The 16,662-nt window shown below is 32.3% G+C and overlaps 1 pseudogene; it reads left to right on the top strand.

The window, feature by feature from the left end:
• LOC149561951 (uncharacterized) overlaps positions 1-12,855 on the top strand; it is a 28,603-nt pseudogene extending 15,748 nt beyond the window's left edge.
• Positions 12,856-16,662: the final 3,807 nt, after the last annotated feature.

Here is a 16,662-nt window from a genome sequence, read left to right as displayed (position 1 = left end):
GCTAAGGGTAGATGCAATCTCCAACATTTTCTGGTTGTGTTGTTTTTTTTGTTTTAGTTCTTTTGCTATCATACCTCTATTGGATACAATTGTCTAATTGTGTGTTGTCTTTGATGTAACAAAAATGTCATATCAATTGGCAGTCAATGCTTACTAAGCTCACTTGGTTAGTAAGGAAATTTTTTTTGTCTACTAAGCATTCCTAGAGATTACTTTGTGAAGTCAATGTCTACCAAGCTCACTCAGGTGTCAAAGGAAATCATGGTAAAAAGAAGTGTTAATTGAGCTCTCATGGTTAACGAAGGAAAGTTGGTTAGTTTTAGTATTTATTGAGTTCACTCAGTTTCCAAAGGATTTCATGAGTTCATAGTGTTAACCATGCTTCTATTGGTTAACATAGGAAAACATTTCTAGATTAGTGTTTACCAAGCAGGGTTGGCCAATGAAGGATTTTGTTAATTTGGGAAATGAAGTTTAATTATTTCAACAATTGATTCCAGCTAATTGTGGTAATGTTTATTGGTTATTTTAAGTTGTAATTGGGCCAACTTAATAATTTTTATGGTATAAATGAAAGGAAAAGATGAGATTCTAAAGTATGAATGAGCATGCAAATTTTTTGATTGTTTGGAGAGGAAAGTGTGAGTGAATTTAAAGGATGGTTAGATATCCTTGAGGAGCAGCAAAGTTATATTCAATTAGGAAGGATCTATCATGAAGCAGAACAAAGATCTGTAATTAGCAAATTTAGTTGCATCTCATTCAAGTCATTTCATTGTTACTTTCTTACCATTGGAGTAGTGATTCCAAAATCTCTTAACAGAGTTGGTTTAACAACCAGTTGTAAATCCTCTAACAAAATGATAGTTCTATTAAATTGTTTTAAGACCTCTTGCAAGGACACTCCTAATAAGGTGATTAAATCCTCTAACAAGGTCACACCTAATAGTGTGTTTTGTAACCTTTAACCAAGTTGGCTCCTAACAGGGCTCACTTTAGAAGAGTGAAAATCAGTAGCTAGTTACTTGGTGATTTTTCCCATATTGGGTTTCCATGTTAAATCTGGTGTCTCATGTGTTCATGTTATTTCTTTTATGCTTTCATGTTAATCACTATGAATGTTAACATACATTGCATTTACTGACTTACAATTTTTTTTTTATGTTTACCAAGTGATAGTAGTAATTAATTTTATTAGACATCTAAGGGATCTATGGATTTGTTTTTGTGATAATTGATTCAACCTGCCCCTCAATTACTCTATCTATATTTCCAACAATTAGTATGAAAGATTTTGGTGTTTGCAGGAAAGGTTTCAAGGGACCTAATCTAAAGATCAGGACGTTTTACAAGAGAGAAATTATAAGGCTTAATAGAGATAACTTTTTAACATGGTAGCATCTCACGAGACTTCATCTGGCTTCTATTGGTGATTCAAGATTGAAATACCTTGATAAAGAATACACAACTCCTTCTGGTACATTATCTGTTGGTGACATTGTTGAGAAAAAGACTCATAACACCATGATGATATACATTACATCTACTCTGAGCTATGAGGAATTTGATGATATCAAGGATTGCAAAATTGCCTTTGAAATGTGGAACAAGCTGAAAGACATCTATGGTGGTGATGAAAATGTGAGGAGAGCTAAAGTAGAAGGCCTTAGAGGAAAATTTGATTAGATGAGAATGAGAGAAGATGAAAACATTGTTAAATATGTTGAAAGGGTCAAAAAAAGTGTTAGTGCAAACAAAGCTTCTAGAGGAGAGATCAAGGAAGAAATAGTTTTAAGTAAAATTCTTAGAACATTGCTTCCCATCTACGTAATTAGAGTATCTAAAATTCAAGAAAGAAGGTGTGAAACAAATCATAAGATAACTTTGGATACCTTAGTAGGAAGATTGACAACATTTGAGCTAGATAACTATGACAATTATGTTCCAGCTTCCAAGAATATTGAATTTGCATTTGAGGCTAAGCTTTCACTTAAGGAAAAAGGCAACAAAATAATAGACACTTAGTCAAAAAGTGAAGAAGAATTAGAGGAAAGTTCTGATAGTAATCTTGAAGTTGTTGAAGCTCTACTTGCAAGGAAATATTCTAGAGGCAAAGGAAAATATAAAGGTAAAGTTCCCCTAATATGTTTTTCATGTGAAGAAATTGGTAATATTGCAGCCAAGTGCCCAAACAAAGCAAACAAGGATGAGAAGAAAGGTCACAAGTGCAATGGCAAGAATGATTTCAAATCATTCAAGGACAAAGGTAAGAAAACATGTTTTATGCCTAAGGATTCTTATAATAGTGAAAGTGAAATAGTTTACATTGCTACGAAAGATAAATTTGATAATGATGAAGAATATAAGATGGCACTTATCTCTCATGTGAGAAAAAATGATACATGGATCATAGATATGGATGTTCGCATCATATGACTGGTGAAAAAACAAAATTTGAACACTTTGAAGATTATGATGGTGGTAGTGTAAGGTTTGGAAACAATGAACCTTATTGCATAAAAGGAAGAGGAAAAATCTCATTAACCAAAGAACTTGCATGTGATAATGCCTATTGGGTTGAAGGACTAAAACATAATCTACTAAGTGTGATACAACTAATCAAGATTGGATTCAAGGTGGAATTCATGCATGGCAAGGAAAGATTGTTGGATGACAAAGGAAAACTGATTGGATCAGAAAAATAAACAAAAGGTAACTTGTTTTTATCTTGATCTTGGTGAGTGCTCATGTTTTATTGCTCAAGTTGAAGAAAGTTGGTTATGGCATAGAAGGTTATGTCATGTCAATTTTGTTAACATGGTGAAGATAAGAAAAATCAGGAAAGTAAGAGGCATTCCTAGTTTGAAGAAACCTAATGTTGGTTTAAGCAGGAATTGTCAGATTAGTAAAATGGGAAAGACTAGCTTTAAAATAAAAAATTATTAGTCTGAAGATATATTGGAAATTGTGCATACTGATTTGTGTGGACCTATTAGAATTGAGAGCTAGAGCAAAGAAAAGTTCTTCATTCTTTTTGTTGACGACTACTCTAGAATGATGATTGTTATGTATTTAAGAGAAAAGTCAGAAGAATTTGAGAAATTCAAATGGTATTTGGCAAGAGTAGAGAAGGAAACATGAAAAATATTGAAATTCTTAAGATCAGATAGAGGTGGTGAATTCATCTCCAATAAATTCAATAACTTTTTCATTGAAGAGGAATCAAAAGATAGGTATTAGCCCCTACAACTCCTGAGTAGAATGGAATAGCTGAAAGGAGAAACAAATCTATCATAGATTGTGCAAGGACACTAATGATTGAAAAGAACATTGCTATCAAATACTGGAAGGAAGCTATTAACACTATAGTTCATATCTTAAATTGAGTATAGTTAAAGAAGGACTCATACAAAACTCCTTGAGTTATGGTATGCCTATAAACCCAATGTAAGTTACCTAAAAGTATTTGGAAGTAAATGTTATATCTTGAAAGAATCTAGAAAAGGAAAATTTGATGTAAAAGGTGATGAAGGTATATTCTTAGGTTATTCTTGCAAAAGTAAGGCATATAGATGTTTGAATTTGTCTATTGACAAAATCATAGAAAGTGCACCTGTGAGAATTGATGAGTTTGCAGAAAGGGCTAAAGAAGAAAGAAAAAAGGAACTAGAGGATTACAGGAGATTTGTTTACATCAAATTTGATACATTGCCAGACACATCTATCAATCAAGAGACTTCTACTCCCAAGTCTTCCTTAGTTATTGAATTGCAAGAAGTTCAAACTAAGTCACAAGGACTCGAGTCACATTCTGAAGCTACCAAGCTAATGTCTACCAAGTTTGAGCAACTAGAACTTGATGTTGAAGTTCAAGAGGATGAAAATGCAATTCATTCAAAAGGAAAGGAACCTATATTGGCCAAGTATGTCAGAAGGCATCATGCACTAGATTAGATTATTGGAGATAAATCAGAAGGAATGATGATAAGAAGTAAGCTAAAAGGTACATGTTTACTTGCTGATTTTGAACCTATAAATGTCAAAGATGCATTGAAACATGAAAGTTTGATTGAGGCTATGAATGAAGAGATAGAGAAAATAGAGAAGAACAAAACTTGGACTCTTGTACCTAGGCCTAAAGATAAAAATGTGATTGGAAAAAAATGGGCATTCAAGAATAAGTTGAATGAAGATGGTAAGGTATCAAGAAACAAAGCTAGATTGGTGTGTAAATGATATTCTCAAGAAGAAAGAATTGATTATGGTAAAAAAATTTCTCCTATTGCAAGATTGGAAGGTGTCAAGACCTTACTTGCATATGCAACACATAAAAGATTTAAAGTATATCAGATGGATGTCAAATCTACATTTCTCAATGGTATTCTTGATGAAGAAGTCAACATTGAACAACCTGAAGGTTTTCTTGGTCTATACAAAAGGGACATGGTCTACAAATTACATAAAGCATTGTATAGTCTAAAACAAACTCCTAGAGCATGGTATGAGAGGTTTCATAACTACCTTATATAGATTGGTTTCTAGAGAACTAATGATAATAGTAGTTTGTACATCAAGGAAGGACTAAACAACAAAATTGTTTTGGTAGAAATATTTATGGATGATACTTTATTTATAGGGAATGATGATCTGTGCAAAGAATTTTCAAAGAAAATGAACAAAGAGTTTGAAATGTCTATTTTTGGTAAGATTAAGTTCTTTGTTGGTATTCATATACAAAAAAGCAAGAATGGTATCTACATCACTTAGTCTAAATATATCAAGGAGATACTCAAGAAGTTTGGTATGGAAGATTCAAAACTAGTTGGAACCCCCATGTGTATTGGACTAAAGCTTACCAAAGATGATGATTCAAAAGAGGTAGATTAGACCTTGTATAGATCAATGATTGAAAAATTACAGTATGTAGTTCATACAAGGCCTGATATTGCTCTTGTAGTTGGTGTACTGGAAAGATTCTCAACAAAACCTCAATAAAATCATATAATGGAAATAAAAAGAATCTTGAGATACTTGAAAGGTACTCAAGATTATGACTTATGGTTTTAACTTGGAGGAAATCTAGACTTAAAAGTATTTACTAATACTGATTGAGTAGGAAACATTGATGAAAAAAAGAGTACAAGTGGTGGAGCATTCTTTCTTGGCAAAAGGTTGGTATCTTAGACAAGCAAAAAGAAAAATTACACATCCCAATCTACAATAGAAGTAGAATATGTTAAAGCAAAAGTGAACTATTCTACTATTGTTTGGTTTAAGTAGTTGTTGGAAAGCATGAAGGTTGAGATCAAAGAACTAGTTGTCATGTTTTGTGATAATATAAGTGGAATTAATATATCAAAAAATCCAGTGATGCATTCCAAAATCAAGCACATTGCTATAAAATACCACTTTGTTAGAGAATTAGTGTGGGATAAAAAAAATTAGATTGGAATATGTCCATACAAAAGAACACATTAAAAAAATATTTACCAATCCATTACCTAAGGATGCATTCTTGTATCTAAGAGGTAAGTTAGGGGTCATTCCCCTATTTGAAGCCCACTAAAATACAGTTTTAGTGATGCATCAATAGGAACCAAGATGAAGATCTATTAGTTGATGCAACATAGTTAAGGAAACATTGCATATGAATTAGTACTCAAATTAAATTGATACTCATTTGGTATTTGTTGTCTTTGGCATGTGTTGTCAAAGAGGGAGAGTTTACTGTCATATCTTTCTAAAATTTGTTTGAGGTAGAGTTTACTATCATATCTTGTTGGAGAAAAAGCTGTGTAATTCCTTCACAGAGGGAGATTACTGCATTAGAGAAGTTTGTGGCATAAAATCTAAGAGGGAGAAACTTTCTATCAGAGAAAGTCTTGTTTTCAAATTTCATTATGCTATGACATGTTGTGTTGCCATCAATGTCAAAGAGGGAGATTGTTGGATACAATTGTCTAATTGTGTGTTGTCTTTGATATTACAAAAATGTCATATTAGTTGGTAGTCAGTGCTTACCAAGCTCACTTGGTTAGCAAGGAAATTTTCCTTATCTATTGAGAATTCCTGGAGATTACTTTGCAAAGTCAATATCTACTAAGCTCACTTGGGCATCGAAGGAAATTATGGGAGAAAGAAGTGTTAACTGAGCTCTCATGGTTAATGAAGGAAAGTTGCTTAGAGTTAGTATTCACCCAATTCACTCAATTTTTGAAGGATTTTCACAAGTTTGTAGTGTTAACCAAGCTTTTATTGGTTAACATAGGAAATCATTTCTGGATCAGTGTTTATTGAGTAGGGTCAGCTAATATAGGATTTTGTTAATTTGGGAAATGAAGTTTAATTATTTCAAGGATTTATTCCAGTTGACTATGGTAATGTTTATTGGTCATTATAAGTTGTAATTGGGCCAACTTGATAATTTGTATGGTATAAATGAAAGGACAATTTGAGATTCTAAAGTATGAGCAAGTATGAAAATGTTTTTATTGTTTGGAGAGGAAAGTGTGAGTGAATTTGAAGGATGGTTAGATATCCTTGAGGAGCAGCAAAATTATAGTCAATTAGGAAGGATCTAGCATGAAGCAGAATAGAGATATGTAATTAGAAAATTCATTTGCATCTCATTCAAGTCATTTCATTGTTACTTTCATACCAATGTAGCAGTGATTTTAAATTTCTTAATAGAGTTGGTTTAATAGCCAATTGTAAATCCTCTAACAAGTTGACAGTTCTATTGAATTATTTTAAGACCTATTGTAAGGCCATTCCTAGTAGGGTGATTAAATCCTCTAACAAGGTCACACCTAACAGTGTGTTTTGTAACCTTTAACTAGGTTGGCTCCTAATAGGGCTCACTTTAGAAGAGTGAAAATCAGTAGCTAGTTACTTGGTGGTTTTTCCCATATTGGGTTTCCACCTTAAATCTAGTGTCTTATATCTTCATGTTTTAGATTAAGGTAAAATCTAGTTTTGAATGGGTGCTAAAACCTTTTAACAGTTAAATCTAGTGTCTCGTGGGTTCATGTTATTTCTTTTATGCTTGCATGTTAATCACTATGAATGTTTAAGATCTTTTAAAGTATAGCATACACTACATTTACCGAGTTACAACAATTTTTGTATGTTTACTGAGTGACAACAATAATTAGTTTTATCAGAAATCTAAGGCATTTGTGGATTTATTTTTGTGATAACTGATTCACCCCCCCCCCCCCCAGTTACTCCATTTATATTTCCAACAACCTCCAGTAATTTCTACATACTCAGTAGTTATATTTGATAGTATAGAGTCTCAAAGTCCTCCTAGATGCAACTTCATTAAACTTTTCCATGCAAGAAGGTTATCCTTGTTAAGCTTGGGTACCTCCCTTTTGGACATCTTGATTTCTAGCTTCTAGCACCTTCAAATTGTTCCTCACAAGCACCAAAGCTCTAATACCAATTGTTGAAATGTTTAGAATAACTCTTGGGGGGGGGGACTAGTTATCCAAGGTTCAAATATACAAATAAAATTGTTTAGTACTTAATAGATTTATATCCATATATCTATATCATGCATGCTTCCAATAAATCATCTAATAACTCCATAACTTAATAGGTCACTGTCCTAGGTCAAAATAGCTTTCTAGAAATGTAAACATTAAACACCACAAAATCAATAACACATTTTAACACAAGCATTTAATGTGGAAACCCAATTTGGGAAAAAACACTAGTATCATGCTACCAAGTTTCACTCTTCTAAAGTGAGCCTTGTTAGGAGCCAACCCTATTAAAGGTTACAATGCACACTATTAAATGTGACCTTGTTAAAGGATTTCAATCACCTTGTTAGGAGTGATTTTTTTTAGAGGACTTTAGAACATTCCATTAAAATGTCACCCAATTAAAGGATTTACAAATGATTGTTAGGTCAATCTTAATCCAAAGGATTTATCCAAATCGACATAATGATTATATATTAGTAGCAAGACTTGATTTGATAATAAAATACAACTCACTTGTAGATTACATAACTCTGGTTCAATCCTCCATTTTTCTTGGCATTCATATACTTTATCTTTATTTTCTTATTCACCCTTCAAGCCTTTAACTCCTTTAGTCTTCTTTCTTAGTATACCATTTGTAGATTTATCCCTTCAGCCAGCATATGGAGCAACACCTTCAAACTCTTTTTAACACTAGTTAATTTTGTCCTTGTATTCCCTTATAAAGAGAATTATGATCTTTTTCTAATTAATCAAAATCATCCATCTTAGAGTTAGGTCATATTCATTGAATCCTCCTTCTTTCCATTTTGAGCCCTCTAGAAACCTCTCTTACAATCTTCCTTAGATTTACCTCAAAATGGTTTACCTTGAATTTTATGACTCCAACTCATCAAGCTTATCTTCCACATGCTTCACATAATTCAAGAAATCAACTTTGTCAGCTCAAGTCTATCAAATATTTGATTAAATTCATTTTTTTGTCACTCAACATCCACATTTTTCACTCAGCAATAACAATCTTGTGATGCTCTTCCATCATTGGATTTCTCAACATCTACCAAGTCTTCCTCACTCAGTAAGAACTATTATTTTCCTAATGTTTGACAATTACTAAGTTTTCAGACACTCAGAACCTACTATATTTTCTAACACTCGACACATGTTGAATTTTTCTCAGCTTGAACTAAGGTTGCTCAACCTACATTGTTTTCTTGGCTAGGCTTGGCCGACACTTTTTATGAAAAAAATTCTTGTTGGCTTAGATAAAGTAACCATTTACTTTAGCCATAAGTAGATCAATAATACACTATATCATCAATGTCTTACTTGGTCTTAGTACTCCTTTTATACACCATATAACTCAACCTTTCACTAGGTACTCTTGTTATTCTTTCTTCTCAAATCCTATTCATCAATTAATTAAATGATAACATTAAGACCAAAAGGCAATTGTCTCACCAACAAGTAGCAGGTTTGACATCATTGAAAAAATAATGATTGTTCCATGATAGGTTCCACACTTCAAACAATCTCTTTTCAATAATTCCTTGTATTTACCTTATAAATTCATGTTGTAATGAGAGCCCATAAAATTCCTATGTTACCACTACATTGTTTACTATGAAAAATTCTTTGTTTTTCATATTTATGATTTGATAGTGTACATCAATTACAATATATTATTCCCATGTTGAATTACTCTCTTTATTTTGATACATGTTTCCTTTCTAATGTGAATATGCCTTCTTTTTATGGATAATATTTTTATCTCTCCTTTGGGATAATCCTATCTCCATAGCTTTTTGAGCTCCCTAAAATTCTTTGGAAATCTATTAGACACCCTAATCTTACTTGCAATTGTGCATGCAAAATTGATATATCGTACTTCTTCAAAGTATTATGAAAACAAACAACAATATTGATTGCAAATGGGATTAAGAAAGTAGTAATCATCAATGTTGTTTTTAAGATTGATCTTCTCCTTATGTAATTTTTTCTTTGATTTACTTTCTTAGATGACATGCATTGTGATGAGATTACATGGTATGGGTATTTTGAAAAAAACACATTTAGATAAAATAGTTTGTCACATCATGTTATATGGTTGTTTGTCTCAAACTCATATTTTAATTGGTAGAATTCATTATGCACTGACTTTAGCTTGTAATTAAGATTAGAAGGAACATATGTAGGAAAATAAGTATTTACATGTAACTTTTCCTTAGTGATAATATTTTTCAGATAAGCACATTGTTAGATTTTAATATGTATCCCTATGAGTAAAAAAATTAGATACCATAAAATAGTAAGAATCACATGCCTTGAGCTAGTGCATATAATAACTTCCAAAATTCTTAGATAGATTTACTAACATATAACTTGGCATTCAAAGCATAAAAATATTTTAGAACATTTTTTGAGGACAAAAATAACAATTTTCATTAGGCCTTAGGCACCCACAAGGACGCTTGATGATTTATTTCCTTTCTATAAAAGTAATATGTGTGGAGATTCATCTTCATATAACTACAAAATATGGAAAGCATACCACTTATACAATCAATGAAAAATGATTTAGTTTTCAACAATTATATATATCACTAAACTAAACATTTCCAAAAACTACTTAAGAAACTTCAATTTATTTTTCTTGGATTATTCATAATAATCTTTGACGGGATTTCTAATTTTTGAGAGGATATAAACTCTAACTCATTGGACCAAATTTGCTAATAGTGGGTTAGCACATTAACCATGATATCAACCTTTATTTTTGTTACATAAACTCTATTTTCAAGATTTATACCTAAACTAGAAACCTACCTTGAGAAGAGCTAGGGACTCAAATAAGGTAAATGAATAGTGAAATACTAAGACCTATATCCCCGACAAGGTGGATTAGCTAATATACTTCAAAAAACCAAAATCCATAAAATGTGTCAAGTGGTTCTAGGAGTGATTTAGTCTACCCCAGGTGGTACAATTAAATCTCCATCAAGAATTTTCAAGGAAAGTAAAGTATGAATTGTAGGATTTTTAGAAATCTAGTCTCTTTCCCACATATCACTAGGTACCACCAAAAGATAACTACAAATTTTTGAGAGCTATGAGAAATATTTGAAGTTACACCAAACTAGTGTTGTAGTGTTGTGATTAGAAATAATACTTACAAGTTTTGTTTGACCAGATCATATGCTAGGGTGCCATCTAGACATGCCAAAAAAAGGATTACAAATTTCAAGAAAAAGGCAAAATGATATAGTGGCTAAACAAGTGAACTTTGAAGCTTATAGAATAATATCTCTATTTTTTGTAGATAAATCAAGACTTATTAAAGGTGAAGCTTTATTAATCCACTTAATAACTCTTTAAATTGGAAAATAGATCCTATTAGATTAGATCAAGATAAGAAAAAAAAACCATCAGATCAAGAAGATTGAAGAAGAAAACTATAATTCTAATCCAAGTTTTCTTTGCACTTCATCTATTTAAGATGATGATCTTGAGTGTGCTATTATCATTTATGAAATGAGTAAAAAAGAATTGATAGATTTAAATTAGGTAGAAGATGGATTTTTCTCACATAATTGGGTTACTATTACTTATGGCTACATAGTTTAATGTCTTTGATGAATAAAACATATTTCTAATATAGGTTTTCTTTAAAATTCATCTATTCAAGATGACAATCTTGAGTCTTCAATTATCAATTCTAAAATGAGTGAAAAAGAGTTGCTAGATTTGAATTTTTAATCAAATGGACTTTTCCACAGAATTGGGTTACTATTAGTTCTACACCAAAAAAATCAAACAGTTATAGTATGTATAATCTAATTATTTTGATATCTTTCCAATATAAAGTAATCAAGATGGTCACCTAGGGAGGACACATTCTTTATCCTCACATCAAGCATGTGATATACTTTTATTTGCTAATTTGACACCCAACTTTCAAGAGAATGACATTAGATTGAGAGAATATGAAATGCATTTAAGATATTTAGAAGATGAAAAAAAATTCTAGATGGTTTAGAACCCCAACCCTGCCAGTATTTATGTTGAGACTCATTAGCTAATATGTTTCAATGTGATCAACAAGGGAATCAATCTACCAACCAATTGGCTAGCTATATAATCTTGTTAACAAAGAGTATGACAAGAAATCTCATAATCAATTTGTAGCTTCATAATATTCTGAAACTCTCTCATGTTAGCTTCTGTCAGTAGACATTTTCTTGGTGTTGATGAAGACAAAAAAAATAGAGATTTTGCCAAAATATTGTGAGAAAATTACAAGGCTAAGAAAAAGCCTTAAAATTTGATTCCCATGTGGAGGATTTTATTGAGGACAATAGAGCTTTAATTTTATTTAGGATTTTAGCAAGTACATTTTTTGTGAGCATGTTCTTAGAGGAATAGGGATAAATTCAAGAGGGAGATATGTTTCCCAAGGTAATGGTGGCCTAGCTCTAAATGGCTAGGCAAAGAACTTCAATATGGAGCAATATGTTGCACAAAAAATTGCACATCATTAGTATTTACAAAGAAATAATAATAATGTTAATAAAAGTAGTAATAATCATATTAAACACAATAATCATTAGTAGTAGTGGATTCTAGAAGTCAAAATCTACCCAACAAAGATGTAGTAGTTGATAATAGTGAAGAGGATTAGTTCACAAATGGTGATCCTAGTACACAATTAGAAGGCCCGAGTCATAATTCCTCCTATCAATTCATGTTATAGGACTAAGGATGTAACTATTACCAAGGGAAATGAGTTTGAAGACTATTTTCATAAGAAAGAGAAACTAATGGGCATATATGAGAAGGGACTTTAAAGGCCTCTCCAATTTGGGAAGAAAGTAACACAATAGCTTTAACTAGAAGTAAAAAACTAGCAAGAGAAAAGAATGGAACTAGAAAAATAGCTACCTTCTGAATCCATACTTTAGAGAAGATAGATTAGAACAAAAATTCTATACAAGCACTCATTTTGGTTTTGACAAGAGAGTTGGCACTTCAAACATCACAAGTATGCAAAAATCTTGCCAAGCATTTAAAAATTTAATAAATGCTTACTATAGGGGGAACTAGTTTAAAAGATAATATCATGTGGTTGTACCCATCAGTACATCTACTCAATGGAATACTAGGAAGGGTTTTGGATCTTGTGAGAAAGGGTGTTTGTAACTTGAAAGATTGTACAATGCTTGTCATGGATGAGGTGGATAAATATCTTTCTCAAGATTTTCAATCATTACTAGAGAATCTAATTATATTTCTTCTATAAAATCATCAAATTTTGTTATATTCATCCACATTTCCTTTAACTGTTAAATTTTTCAAAGATAACTAGAAAATACACTTAGCATTGAGTAGGAACTTAGCACCAAATTTTAGTAAATGCCACCAAAAATAGATCAAGATGTTTAATCTGTATGAAGGAGTCTTTGCAATAACCAAATACACTAAATGAGGAATTATCATTTTTCCCACATGACTCTTGCTCCACAACATCCTATTCTTGTAATTTTCTACTATTCTCAAGTACATTGCACTAGAATGAGAAAAGTCCTTTTAACTTATATGTCGTGCATTAGAAGTCCTTATAAACTCCATTTAGAAAATTTTATAAGTTGCGGTATGTATGAAATGCTACATAGGGGAATATAATTGTGTCATTCTTCTTTCTTAATTTTTCAATATTAACTTTCTTGGCATTGTTAGTTAAGTCTTGCTAATATTCTTGGGATACACTTGCTATTGCAACAAAAAAAAATTCTTCATTAAGTTTGGTTACTAGATTCTTCGCTCTTGGAAAAGTAGCTTTTAGATAGGAGTAATCATCTAACTAGATTGAAGGATTTATGTCTTGTGAAGTTCGATGAAAGGTAAATTGCTCACTCCCAATTATTAATGCCACAATTCTTTTAAGAAAATTTACTTTGCATGAAAAAATATTGTTCAATGTGATTAGAATGTACAAGGGAACACAATACTCTCTTTCAAACAACATGTAGTGCAATTGAATGAACTCATCATTTTTAGCAATTAGGATTCACTATCTTGATCTTTTACTCTAGATTGTCTCCTATATGATGAGAAGAAAATGTAAAGTTCACTATACAAGATAAACTTTAATTATCGATATACTAATCATGCTAGAGAGAGAAAGGGTAAACTATTAGCATGAATGCTAATGATACTAAATTTGGGGAGTATCCTAAGAATTGGAGAGTATTGACATGCTACATTCATGACTGTTTGTCATTGATGTCAACATAGTATTGTTTCTATAAAGACTAGGAGAATAGAAGTTAGAGATCTTGCTGGTAAGAACAATGGTTTAATTTTCTAGTGATGCACAGTTAAGGAAATGTTCTAGACTACATTTTGATGACATGTTTAACTACATAGATTCTAAGTAAAAGGCATACAATAGTTGTGTAATACCCCAAAATTGGCACATTGCCATGATAACCAATTCTGGTCTATTTGATCAATTCTAAGTCCTATTATGCTAGGCGATTCTAATTTTGATTCTTCCTACTTGACCTAATTTCCAGATGTAGAAAACCCTATTATGCATTAATCACACTCTTTATTTAGTTCCTATGTATTGACTCAAATTAGCTACATTAAACCTATTGATTAAATTAAATTTAATTGTAAGTATTTATACTTTAATTAAATTAAATTACTTCTCTACCTAATGTGAAAAGGAATTAAATTTATTTAATTTAATAATATCCTCATCTTAGTTGTTGGGTTTAATTACTTAATTAATTAAAATGTGCATTTATGAGGTCATATCTCACTTTATTAAATTAAATAACCTTCAAAATCCTTCTCTTCAATTCAAGAATGGGAATTCTAAGTGATCTAACTCTCGAATTGGAATTGAGTTAATTGACTTATTCTCACACTCAGGTGAATTTTAGTTAACTCTCCATCATACTCAGGATCTAAGTTAGTCAACCTCACCTATACTAGGAATCTTCCATCCTAACTGAGCTTCAATCTTGACCATTGATCTGGGTTGATCTCAACCATTGATTGATTTTGGGAATTCTATTTAAGAGGCTTCTAATTCCTCATTATAGAGGTTGAATTGAATTTGCATCAAACTTATGCTAGAATATCTACTCATTTTCTCTTGCATTATAGCTTAATATTCTTACATATCAATCTTGTATAGGTTAATAATGCACCCATTCTAGATTACCTGCTCTTTCTTATTCTTAGAATAATCTTGCATGCATCTAGATTAACCTTGCATATCTCATATAGTTTAAAATCCTTTGTTCTAGAGGTTTGGTCACCTACTTCTTGTTCTAAGAGAAAAGAAAAAATCATTCGAGTTAAAAGGCAATAGGTCACTCTCTTGGACTTTTTGGATGAACAATTCAATGTTCATTCTGGGATGGTCTCTCAGGTAATGACCATGTTAAAGTGTGTGTGAGGATCTAAGACTCATTTTATGCATACATTTTTGGCTCTATAGTATGGCGGGCTTGGAGAGAGATAGAGGACTGGGATGATGTAGACCAAGAGCTCGAACACATATTCACTTCATGACCACTGATAGGTCGATCTATGTAGATAGTGGAGAGATTTTTTTGACATGTGTGTGGTGGCAATATGGGGGACCATAGGATATTTCACAGGAGTATTGCTCCTATGCATAGCTAGCAACAAATGTGGATTGTGGATGGTCCATGAGATTAGATCCATAGAGATATATGATCAATGTGTACAACTTGATTGTGACACAGTGGGACTACTTACCAGTAGTAGTAGATGGAGGGATGAATCCTACATATCATGCATATTTTATGAGTCATATGTTTACATAGTTTACAAATCTAGTGTGGATGGTAACTCCCAGATAGATAGTATAGGCACCCTCAAAACCACCACAATAGCCAGGGCAGCCACAATGAGTGAGACACAGGACCAAATAAGTCCAGATCCCTTCAAGATAGATGACATTAGACTTGGGTACTGGTGGGAGGGGAATGGGTTAGAGGTGACAAAGACCTTGTATAGAGGAGCAATGGCTAGTTGAGCAACCAACTAAGTAGGGAGATGAGGAGATGTAGGACTAGCATACTATGGGAGCCCAAGGTGGAGATCTCATGACATAGACACAAGAGGGGCTAAGGAGGGCTAGGCAGAGGATACAAATCATGCAATGATAGCTAGAAGAGATATAGATCCAAATAGCTATGAGGGCCTCCCATATTGCAGACCAAGAGTGTAACATCCATGGGTTGTGAGAGTAGGTAGAGCAAGATGTTCAGAGATCTAAGTAGTAGCATGATGAAATCCAAATGCAATCAGCCAGGGCTACTATAATACAGAGACTAAGTCATCAAGATGAGCTCTCCACAAATTAGTCTTCCCTAGAGTTGTCAAGGTAAGCTGACCTCTAAATCTACAAATATAAGGCTCCATAGGCTACCTCTCATCCTCAAAAATGGGTCTCATGATTGTTGGAAATTTGATTGAAAAGATCATTGTGAGAAGAAGATTGATTGAAAGAAGGAGATTATTGATAAAGAATTTTTTCAATCATTTTTTTTTCATTGATTTCAAGCCTTATATTTGTAAGAATGAAAATTACTTCTAAGATCCAAGTACTATCACTTAGTTGATTGATGAAGAGAAATTAATCAACAAGATGTAACAAGAGCACCAAAAGGAAAGGTTGAGTTATGGTTTTGTAATGAAGTGCAATGATTAGCTAAGATAATGGTTTAATGATGTATTGATAACATACTTGAAGATATAGAGGTTATAGAGGTTGGCCACACTTAGAAACTTTGAAGGAATAAGTTGGAATAAGGTTAACTGCAAAGCTTAACTAAGTTCAGCAGTGAGTGCCGAGCAAGCTAGTTTAAGCCAAACAAATTTTTAGTTAGTAAATGAGAAATCTAGTTTGTGCTGAGTGATATAGAAGAAGCTGAGTGTGTTCAAGTGTTGAGCAAAGTAATAGGTGTCAAGCATCAAAAAGTCCTAGTGGATGCTGAGTGAACTCACTGTAGGCATCGAGCATCAGTAAAACATAGTTGATGCTAAGTAGCATAGTATGTGCCAAGCACCAGAATTTTAATAGTGTCAAGCTGTTGCATTATTGGAAATGTTAAAGATTCACTAGATC

Source organism: Cupressus sempervirens, chromosome 4 (assembly GCF_028749045.1).
Source record: "Cupressus sempervirens isolate cs-2001-9-10 chromosome 4, ASM2874904v1, whole genome shotgun sequence".
Taxonomy (NCBI): domain Eukaryota; kingdom Viridiplantae; phylum Streptophyta; class Pinopsida; order Cupressales; family Cupressaceae; genus Cupressus; species Cupressus sempervirens.
The sequence above is the reverse complement of the archived record's forward strand: the minus strand, read 5'-3'. Positions and strand labels throughout refer to the sequence as shown.